Source organism: Rhipicephalus sanguineus, chromosome 1 (genome assembly GCF_013339695.2).
Source record: "Rhipicephalus sanguineus isolate Rsan-2018 chromosome 1, BIME_Rsan_1.4, whole genome shotgun sequence".
Taxonomy (NCBI): Eukaryota; Metazoa; Arthropoda; class Arachnida; order Ixodida; family Ixodidae; genus Rhipicephalus; species Rhipicephalus sanguineus.
This window is the reverse complement of record NC_051176.1, coordinates 319,998,656-320,009,139: the sequence shown is the minus strand read 5'-3', so window position 1 is coordinate 320,009,139 and position 10,484 is coordinate 319,998,656. Positions and strand designations below refer to the sequence as shown.

The following is a 10,484-nucleotide window of genomic DNA, read 5'->3' as shown; positions in this document are numbered from 1 at the left end:
TTCAGTTCCCCCGCCTCACTTTTTCAGGCATTGAGAAACTGTTTAGTTTTATAACGGTGATGTACGACGCTTCTACTTTTTCCGAGTACTGACCTGCTAAACAACAAAATAGTAATGACCGCTTCAAAATTTTATCCCCAACTTTTACAATTCGATCGTTGAATACATTTTTGACTCCATGCAGTCATCATGCTTCTCCTGTTTTTGGGCTTTGATAACAATTTAGTCAAGTGCGAATTGGATTTATGCCAGTAGAGCAATCAACTTAGCAAATATCCTCTACATACAAAGTCAAGGTTCTTGCCTACACAAAAGATCAATAACAATCACTACATGGGAGTCAATCACTAAGCCTGAGCAGCAGTGCCATCAGCTTTAGTCAGAAGTACTTGGTTTCTAGCACAAAGCATCAACTTTTTTTTCACATTTTGCCTGCATTATAGGACAGTGGATGTTTGTTGAGCTAGAAGATCTATCACAAGTAGTGAGCTTGCTATAGAAGAAGAGAAACTAGCATAAGCGCTGGAAGTGAAGTCGAGTCCCAAGAAGCCAAATCAAGAGAAAGGGGGAGAAGGCGGACCGACAGTTGCGGAAACGAAATGAATGATCGGTAAAGCAGTGATGCAAGCAAGGTAAACACAGTAGCCGAATCATCACTGAGCATGACATGTTCCCTCAGTTTGCTAGACAAATGTTTACAGAACACCGAAAAAAAATTAGTATTGTCAATATTGGACACTATATGCTAAGAAATTCCAAGGGTTTCAGGGCTTTAAAAATGTACTTTTACTTTTTCAAGGGTTTTCAATCGTTTCAAGGACCTGCATGCACCCTCAGTAAAGGAGCAGATCACAATTTAAAGTGGAATGTGTGCCCTATGAATACCACCAAAATATATGATTGCGAACTTGAAGCTTGAATGAGCGCTCACTTAATGCAACTGTGCATAAACTTACACATTACAATATTGACACTTGACTAGTGAATGCAATTAACGTTAAATTAGTGTAACGAGATTTTTCATACACTTGCACATTATAAAATCACAGTCGTTCACTATTGGTAGCACCACCCCTCTTCATCTGTTCAGGCAACTTCGGTTCCCTCGACAGAAGTGGGGCCAAGGTGTTCTTTACATTCGTGGCCAGCGATTTGTGACAGATGAAGCCTGCGACAGAAGGACAGGACACTTATAACTAAAAGTTCCACGAGAAAAATATAACAAACTTTGCACACGTCACGATGAAATTATTTGATTAGTTCTGTATGGGTATAACTGCAGTGCACGACCAGCACATTGCGTTCCCCAGTAAAAATGCAAAAGAGGGCAAGAACGAAAAGCACGCTGTGCCAGAGCTTTATGAATAAATACCTTCTATGTCAAAGGTGTGAACCATACTTTACCACTTTGGCTGCAACATAATTTTCAGCTAGACATATAACAAACATAAGAGGAGAGACAGGGCAGAGCTCTTGCCTTCAACTGCTTAAATTCATTCGCAAACCCAGAGTATACCCAATGGACAAACAAATGATCCAACAAGTGTGCCAGAATATCATTTAAGCAGGCCAGCAAAAAAAGTTTCACTGGCGACAGAAGTCACTGTTGCTAAGCTTCTTAAGATATGCCACTTCTTGCCCAGCGAGTTCAAAAATGGCACGCTTACATATTTATCACCAGCCATGAAAATGCAGCAGTCTTACTGCCTGTCTGTCTAGAGAGCAGTCAGAGCCCACTTATCTAGTTAAAAACACGAGTTACGTTTTTAGTTTTAACAGTCAAATAAATAGAGTGCATTGCTCAGTGAATTTGCTTGCACGTAAAGTGACTTCCTTGCATGTCTGATTGTTTCAATTTCGTCAGCTGAAGCCTAGCACTCTCTGGCAGTTGAGCTGCCAAAAAGATTGAGCTGCCTCTGCCCCTTCACTCTTCATTTTCCTGTTCAGCATAGGCGTTAGGAGATATGTCACAGCTAAAGCAATCACACAAACTAGCCCAACTCTTATTTAACTTTGCCTACTGAGTAACAATATGTTTACTAAGAAAACTTACAAAAACTACGAGACATTTTGAAGTAATTTTGTCTGTTTACCCAAGTGAGATGCAAACAGCTTTTGGAAGTTCGTATCGTGTAGCATATTTTCATTGCTCCTAAACAAAATTCCACCACGCCACAAGAATTAAGAGTAGCTTCAATTTAATTTGCATCGTACAAGCTGATATGCTGTTAAGTGCATTTTGTATGTCATAATTACTCTTCATAGGCTTCTCTACAAACAAACCTAATAACACGGCTGACAATGAAGTGTGTTTTCAAACTTCAGAACACCATTTTACTTTGGCTTTACTGCAGTTATGCAAGCTGGTTAGACTAAAGCCTGCAGAACACAACAGCTATAAGAAATGTTCTGTTTCAAAAGTGGCATACTCACTGTGGGATATACTTGTAAGAATATTTTTTTTATAACTATAAACCCACACTTACTGACAAGCAGTCTACAACAACCAAATGCTCCTTTTGAAGTAAGAAATCACGAAAGAGTTGAACAGTTTCACAGTGGTATTCCAAGGTACATGTCACAGTTTGTAAGAAGCGAAAAATAGCAGACATCAAACGCCTGTTCAGAGCTGTTTGATTTAGTCAGCATGATGAAAAAAGTTAGACACGTTTTCCCTAACTTAGCGGCGAAGTTGATTGACGGCGTGTTATAAATGGGCTAGGTGCTTACCGGCAAACAAGCACCAAACATCACATGCAAATATAAGGGGACCACCAATCACACAAGACATCGAATAACTCATCTGGAATACAATATCCTATTAGCTTGTAGTGAAGTTTTAAACAGCAGACGGGACAATGTTAACGACCAAGCTATGGAATGCGCAGACAATGTAATAATATCAGGGGTTTTATGACCCAAAACCACGATATGATTATGAGAGATGCCATAGTGGAGGACTACGGAAATTTCGAACACCTGGGGTTCTTTAACGTGCACCTAAATCTAAGTACACGGGCCTCAAACATTTTCGCCTCCATCAAAAATGCAGCCGCCGCGACCGGGATTCGATCCCGCAAACTTCGGGCGCCATAACCACTAGACCACCGTGGCAGGGGCCAAACAATGTAAAAAAGAATATGGAAGTCACTGAGCATTACAGTACAAGGAGCGTGCATGCAAAAATTTGCTTCATCTGGTGACAAGATAGTCCGCACGCCATTAATAGATATGGCAGCGGAATTAACATCACTCAATGATAAGACACCTGATGTGTCCCTTTCTTCCTTTCCTCTGTGAAAATTACTTTTTGAAACTGCAATATATGGCTGGATTTTACTAATAACATTCAGTTCGTAGTCAGCACTCTGGCTGTGCTCTACCAGTCTTGCTCTTCGTTATTGCTGTTTTGCAAATAAAGGTAAAGAATAATTAATACTTGAATGCCATAGTCCGCTGCCAGTTCATTGGCACAACTTGGTTAGGGCAAACACAATGCCAAAGACGGCACTCTAACACACAAGCATGCATACCTTACAACTTGTTTTACCAAGTTTTACTTTATCATGAAACTCTGAAAATCAATTTGTTAATTCTGCCTCGCATAGATGTCCCAAGTTTCCTCAAACAGTGAGATATCCTGCTATGGCGCTGTGGAGGTAGCTGACAACATATTTTTTCAGCACATCCTACCAGAAGCAGGTGGCCATAAGCATGAATGGCCAAGTGGAACATGTATATGACATGCACTTGCTATTACATATTGTTTCCTGTCTTGGAGTTGTTCACAATATAGGAGCAATAGGTCTCTCAATTGAAAGGGTCTAAACGGTCGATTTGTATTGATGGAAACAAATAAATACCATTTAATATGGCCTTGTCCAGACTTGCAGGAAGAACGCTTCCATCTTTCACAGCAAGCTGTCCACCACTTCAGTCTCTTGAGCTGCTGGATACATGCATAACAGATACCACAAAAAGTTCTGTCAACTTGTGCACAAAGAGTCCTTACAGTACACAAGTAGTAATATTAAGCATGATGGCTTAACACAGGCATATCATTATATACCAAAATTGTCCTCGAAAATAGGCCCAGGATGCATTAAGAACAAGTATTAGAGTAGCAGTGGGTCACTGCAAATAATTGTAATTTGCATTAGTTGTCGAATTTTGCTACAATTGTGTATTACAAAAGGGTGAGATATACAGCTTGCCATTAGGTAATTTGAACACAAGAAAACTCCAGGAGCACTCCCATCAAAATATTAAATAAATATATGTGTGCTCAATTTGCAGAATGGATGACAATGAGCCCATTTATTGTATGACATCATGAATGTGGAGATTTCAAAAAAGCTTAAGATTCAGTAAAAGAGCAAGAATGCCAGACGGGACAGAAAAGATTGAGCACTGTGTCAGTTTTTCTGTCCCTCTGCTGTTCTTACTTTCATTAAATCTTGGGCATGCTTTAGCAACATGCCCAATTTTCCTCTCTCTGAAACAACTATCCTTGCTGTACTAAAGTCCATTCATGTGCAGACCTGGTCCTTTACACTAGAAGTGCCTGTTCAATTTAATGAGCCCTTGATCCACTCCCGTTCTTTTGTTCTTTAATAGCGAGGGCCTCGTGCCAGCAAACTTTATGCCCTCAGGTAGCTCATGACGGTTTATTGATCAGCTACCAGCTCGTAGATTTCACGGGCTATGCGACACCAGCATGACTACGAATGCTGGTGTGGCACTGCCGGGCGTACACACACAGAAGTGCCCAGTGGGGTGGATGAGAGAACGACTATGTCGTAGCTAGAGTGGTGGAGTATGAGATGCAACACTTTGTTGTAGGTTCAGGCCCTGGCAGCAGAATGTTTGTATTTTTGTCTACATTAATTCCTCTTTATGTCATAATTACTACACTACTTTTAAAAACTACGAATAATCTCCCCTATACCTCCCTTGGCTTCATCAGGTTTTGTCGAACAAAAAGACTGAGCCCCTTGATCTATTCCATTCTTTTTTAGTTTGTTCAATTTCTCAGTGCTGTAATCACGCCTGAGAACCAGTAACCTCACTGTGATCTGCAAACACATATACAGATATCAGAAATTGCATTCTCTAATTAACTACTTCATAAACTAAAGCAGCATTGTCACCAGTTTCACTGAATGCTAGATCTTAGTTGTACATCCTGCAAATAAGAACCCCCTTTCAATTTCCTCTTTCTTTAGCAAAGCACCAAGGAAAACAAGGACTATACAGTACAACACAATCAAGTAGTGTTTCAATGCACCAGCACAGCCTAAACCATTTACCATTTGGGATAAGAAGCTTTTGCAATGGTGCCATTCCCTGTTACAAGAATTTGTAGTAGAACGTGTATGGTTCATCAAAGAAAATATGAAATGGCATGTCAGATATCTGACCCAATTTTTATCACACAAACACAGCAATAAAAAGAGCATGTACTTGCTTAATAAGCTTAATTGAACTGACACTAAATATCAAGCACTCATTACCTACTTTTTAATTGCTGACTTGAGTGCAGTTGTTTATAGTAGAAAGTTGTGGTGCATGACAATTTAGCGCATACCAAGTTTTGCTTGAAATGTCGTCCCTTCCTTGTCACGTGCAGTTCAGACACGCTGCGTGTCCCGCGCCCAGTTTCGATATCAACCTTAAAATTGGAAGTTGAATATCTCCGATAACGTGCAACTCACGCGATTTCAAAAAAAAAAAAAAAAAAAAACGGCATGCCACAATTTGGCACACACTATATCTTTTTAATATAAACTACCTCCCTCAATAATTAAAAAGTGGATGAACGAGTTGTTAATTAACAGCGTAAATGTAATTTTGCTTGCGGCAAAGTATTTCCGCCTCGACTTCAAGATCATGAGCGAAAATGACAGGAGCCTGGCTGTCACACAACGTTTATAAAAAATATGTAATGTCCAAAAAGAAAACACACACACTACATGCATGCTGTGCGACTTGATGTGTGTACTTCCTGTTACTACCAGTATCCATAGCGTGATTCAGACAAATGCATTGCTTCAATGGGCATCCAGCACACATATAGGTGCTACGAGCCGCGACCTTGCGTAGCCAGAAGGCAACTGTGCTGATTACTTGCAAAAACGACGCAGCACGGTAGACGCCGACGCAACCAGAGACATATGCTCTGAGCAGTATAGCGTGTACATGACAGCATTGTGTCTTCCTACCTGCGTCCCCGTCTACCTTTGCAAGTTAATTCATTATACCTATGCTTATGGAACTATAACTTCACTTGCATTTACACCACAGAAAGGGTGTGGAACGACCAGTATGTTTAAAAGCGGACCCACTTTTACGGCGACAAGGCAATGTGCAAGTCGCTCCAAGCGACGATCTCGTGCAGCCAAGTTATAACGGCTCAACAACACAAGGCGTGCGTAGCAGGAGCACAGCATCCCGTAATGGAACGCGCATTCTTCAGCTTGTTTTCAGCTGTAATCAACGCACACGGCAACCGCTCCACAGAAAGCACAGAAAGCAGCGATACTAGCACAATGCATACTTTTTTAGCAGGCCCTTGCTCTTGCGCAGCATCCCTTCTGTGGTAACTGGCCGCCCGCCCAGGCACTCTTACCTGCATAAAAGTTTGCATGCACTAAGGTAACTCAGTAACGCAATTTGGTAACATTCTTGAACTCACCGAGGTGTCGTATCCGCTGCGGCGACTGTCTCGTCAAACGGCCCGCGCTTGCGCTCTTGTTCAAAGCTCGCGTCCGTTGGTTGGTGCCACGACGACGCATCGCCGCCGTCGATTCCATGTCAAACAACGACCCGAACGTCCCGACACGCGATGTAAGTAGTACGTGTTCATTCAACAACGATAACCGCACGTAATATTGATACACACGGTAAAAATAGATGCTCGAAACACCACTTCGTTCGCAGCGAGCGCAGGGAGCCTTTCAACGGAACCCGTTTGAAAACGTCACGTGTTCACTGACGTCTCTGCGCGTGCGCGTTCTTCGGTTTGAACTGATTGGCTCTCTCGCTCAGCGGGCGATTTGAATCCTCGAACTGAGTTGCGGCAACTCTCTCTCCCTTCCGTCGACTGCATCTCCCTGTTCATGGCCTCTGATACGCCGGCGCGCAATCTTGGAGGCCATAGCTTGTTCACCACTTCTTTCTCGGACGCGCGCCTGTACTGTAGTGTACAATCGGGCGGCCGCAACGCGTCAACCGCGTCTGATCGGTTCTTAATACTACTACTACTACTGCGCTTTTGCTGTTTAAAAATATACAGCATCTGTACACGAGTGGTACGTTTTAATTACTGCTGAAAGTAACAGCTGCTGTCTTTACGGCTGGCTAAGTGTGCACGTCCGTGCGTGTGCAAAACAAAAGCACGTCGAAAACCGGGGCCTTTTGACAACAAGTGTTCACTGTGCTCCTTAATACCTCTTCGCAGGCACGTAGGCAAGCACCCCCCCCCCCCCCGAAAAAAAAAAAACTCGTTTCTACGTGCCTGCCTCTTCGTATTGAGCAACGAACCAATGGCACCATCAATGCCTCGCCCTTAGTGTGATTCAGCTGCAGCTTCTTTCTTATTGATGTACTTTGTTAGCCTTAATTGATATATTCTAAGTTGGGCATGTAAGCAAGTTACTATCAATTTGAAATTGCCCATTTAAACACTATTCAAAAGTACATTGCACGTCGTCGTAATAAAAGCAGGAGAAAATACTTATTTGTTGAAAGGCGACAGCTAATCGACAAAATAGTAGTTTAACAAACTTCGTTTCTGGGCAAGTTCGTTTATATTCGAAAAGAAAGCCCACGTACTGTGTATACTGAATAGTAACAGAAACAGCAATACTGCACTGAATTCTGCTATTTATGTCTTTAAAGAGGCTGTTTTCCTGTGTTCAGCGTGACCGTTATCCCGCTTCGACATTGCGCTTTGGAGTATTCCATGAAATACGTTGTCCTTGGCAATGGACAAACGAAGGCGGAAAGACCATACGGTCCTTGCAGTTATATTAGTTTCTTTTGTGAGTTACTGTGTTCGTTAAAAGTGCGATCTATAAATACAACACACAATTTACAAGTTTCGATGCGTTTCTATAGCATCATTGATCCCAGGAGGGTTAGAGTCAAAGAACCCGTGCATACACAAAAACTGTTCTCAGATGGTTAAATAAGACATTAGTGGTAAATAACGATGAGAACGACCGGCGAAACCAGGGGGGAGGGGCGGGGCGGGGGGGGGGGGGGCGGAGCGAGCGCGCGCCTCCAGACCGGCCGTGGTTTTACAATAAAGGATCGGTCGAGACGAGCGGACTGCGACGAATGTTCACAAAAAAAACGTGGAGTTTCAAAGGTAAGGTTGCGAGGAAGTTCTGTAGGTCCGGTGCACATATGGTTGGAGAAATGAAAGGGCGTATACTTACGAAAACTGCGTGCATTATACTGGTTTGTGAACGTTTTGGCCGTGGCACAGCCTTCGTGAAGACTTCGACCAGCGCGCACGCGCGTTTGTGTGTGTGTGTGTGTGTGTGTGTGTGTGTGTGTGTGTGTGTGTGTGTGTGTGTGTGTGTGTGTGTGTGTGTGTGTGTGTGTGTGTGTGTGTGTGTGTGTGTGTGTGTGTGTGTGTGTGTGTGTGTGTTTTGGACTGACCTACAGTACCAAAATTTATGAGGCATTGATTGCACCAAATTCCACTGGCAGTGAATGATGCCTCGATGGTATATCGACATAATTGCGTCAATGACATTTTTATTCCAAACTATACTCAACAGAAATACTGTTGGTGAAATATTTCCTGAATTGTATTTCAAAATAATTGCGTCAACGAAATTTTTATTGCAAAGTGTTCAACAGAAATATTGTTTACGAATTATGTCCTCAATAGTATTTCGATAGAAATGAGTCAATAAAATTTTTATTGCAAAGTGGTCAACAGAAATATTGTTTACGAATCATGTCCTCAATGGTATTTCGATAAAAATGAGTCAATGAAATTTTTATTGCAAAATGGTCAACAAAATTATTGTTGAGGAAATATTCCCTCAATGGTATTTCGATTGAAATGAGTCAATGAAATATTTATTGCCAAGTGCTCAACAGAATTATTGTCGACGAAATATTCCCTCAACGGTATTTCAATAGAAATGAGTCAATGATATTTTTATTGCGACCTGCTCAACAGAAATGTTGTTGACGAAGTATTGAAGCAAGTCAATGAGTATTGCGGAATCATTGATAATCAATAAAATCAATAATTCGATCATACTCCGGCAATGGAAAATCAACAGTCATTTTCATAAGGGTATGGCGCGGTAACGACTACGGACAGTATTTGAAGTTTTAAGGCGCGAATAAGACACGGACGAAGAATAGGAACACACACACGGAGCGCCACTTCCAACATAGATTTATTTCGAAAGAGCACAGAACATATATATCCACCACGCGCGCCGTCAACGTGCCTCAATGCGCAGTCGCATTCAAGTAGCGTAACTCTTTTGGTGATAATGAAATGGAGGCAACGCTGACGCATAGGTCACCTGATTCGATTATTTTCTTGGCTTCAATAATTAGTCGCACTGATTTATCTGGACTTCGGCCGACTACCGCGCAAGCGCTAAAGTTCGGAACGCAATGACAATCCCGGCAGTGTATCGCGAGGTGGCCCTCTCTGCCATTTCTGACGTTATTATTATGCTGTCTTAGCCTGTCATTCAGGCACTGTTCGGTCTGGCCAACGTAAGTTCTACCACACGACAAGGGGATCTCGTAGACCACGCCCTTCTGACAGCTTACATACTTGTTCTTGTGGTTGATAATGCAGGCCGGAGCTTTCCTGGGGAAAGGGTTAGTCATCTTGCAGAGCCTGGAGAGTTTTAACGGGGCAGAGAAGACCACCTTTACATCAACATGATCGGCAATCTTTTTCAAATTGTGGGATACGCGGTGTACGTAGGGAATCACAGCAAGTTTGACATTGCTCTGGGGCGGCTCCTCACTTTCGTGGCGGTTCCGCGACTTCCTCAACATCTTCTCCGCCACAGACACCAGAATGTGCTGTGGGTAGCCTGCCTCCTCAAGACGGTCAACCTGCTTGAGGAAACTGTCAGCTGCTCTGTGTGGGCAGGATTTCTTGAAAGCATTCAGCAGGCACATGTTGGCGATGCTACGTTTAACAAGCTTAGAATGGGACGAGCTAAAAGGCAGCAGTGGTTTGTTTGCACGAGGCTCATATTGCCAACATGCATGGTCAGTTGCTAAAAACAGTCTTAGGTCTAAAAATCTTATAGTCGAATCTACCGAAAGTTCCTGTGTCACTAATAAGGGAGATAAAACATGTCTAAAAGTTGTCAAGGTGTTAGGGACGACTTGGTCGGTGTCCGTCAACGTTTTGACAAAACGTTGACGGACACCGACCAAGTCGTCACTAACACCTTGACAACTTTTAGACATGTTTTATCTCCCTT

At 42.5% G+C, this 10,484-nt stretch overlaps 1 long non-coding RNA gene across 1 annotated transcript; it reads right to left on the bottom strand.

Annotated features, from left to right (window-relative positions):
* Positions 1 to 715: 715 nt before the first annotated feature.
* On the bottom strand, positions 716 to 6,614 carry LOC125756936 (uncharacterized). Its single transcript, XR_007414893.1, has 3 exons — positions 6,557 to 6,614; positions 3,864 to 3,949; positions 716 to 1,168 (listed from the first exon to the last, which is right to left on the bottom strand). It is a non-coding gene; the product is annotated as an uncharacterized LOC125756936 (long non-coding RNA).
* Positions 6,615 to 10,484: the final 3,870 nt, after the last annotated feature.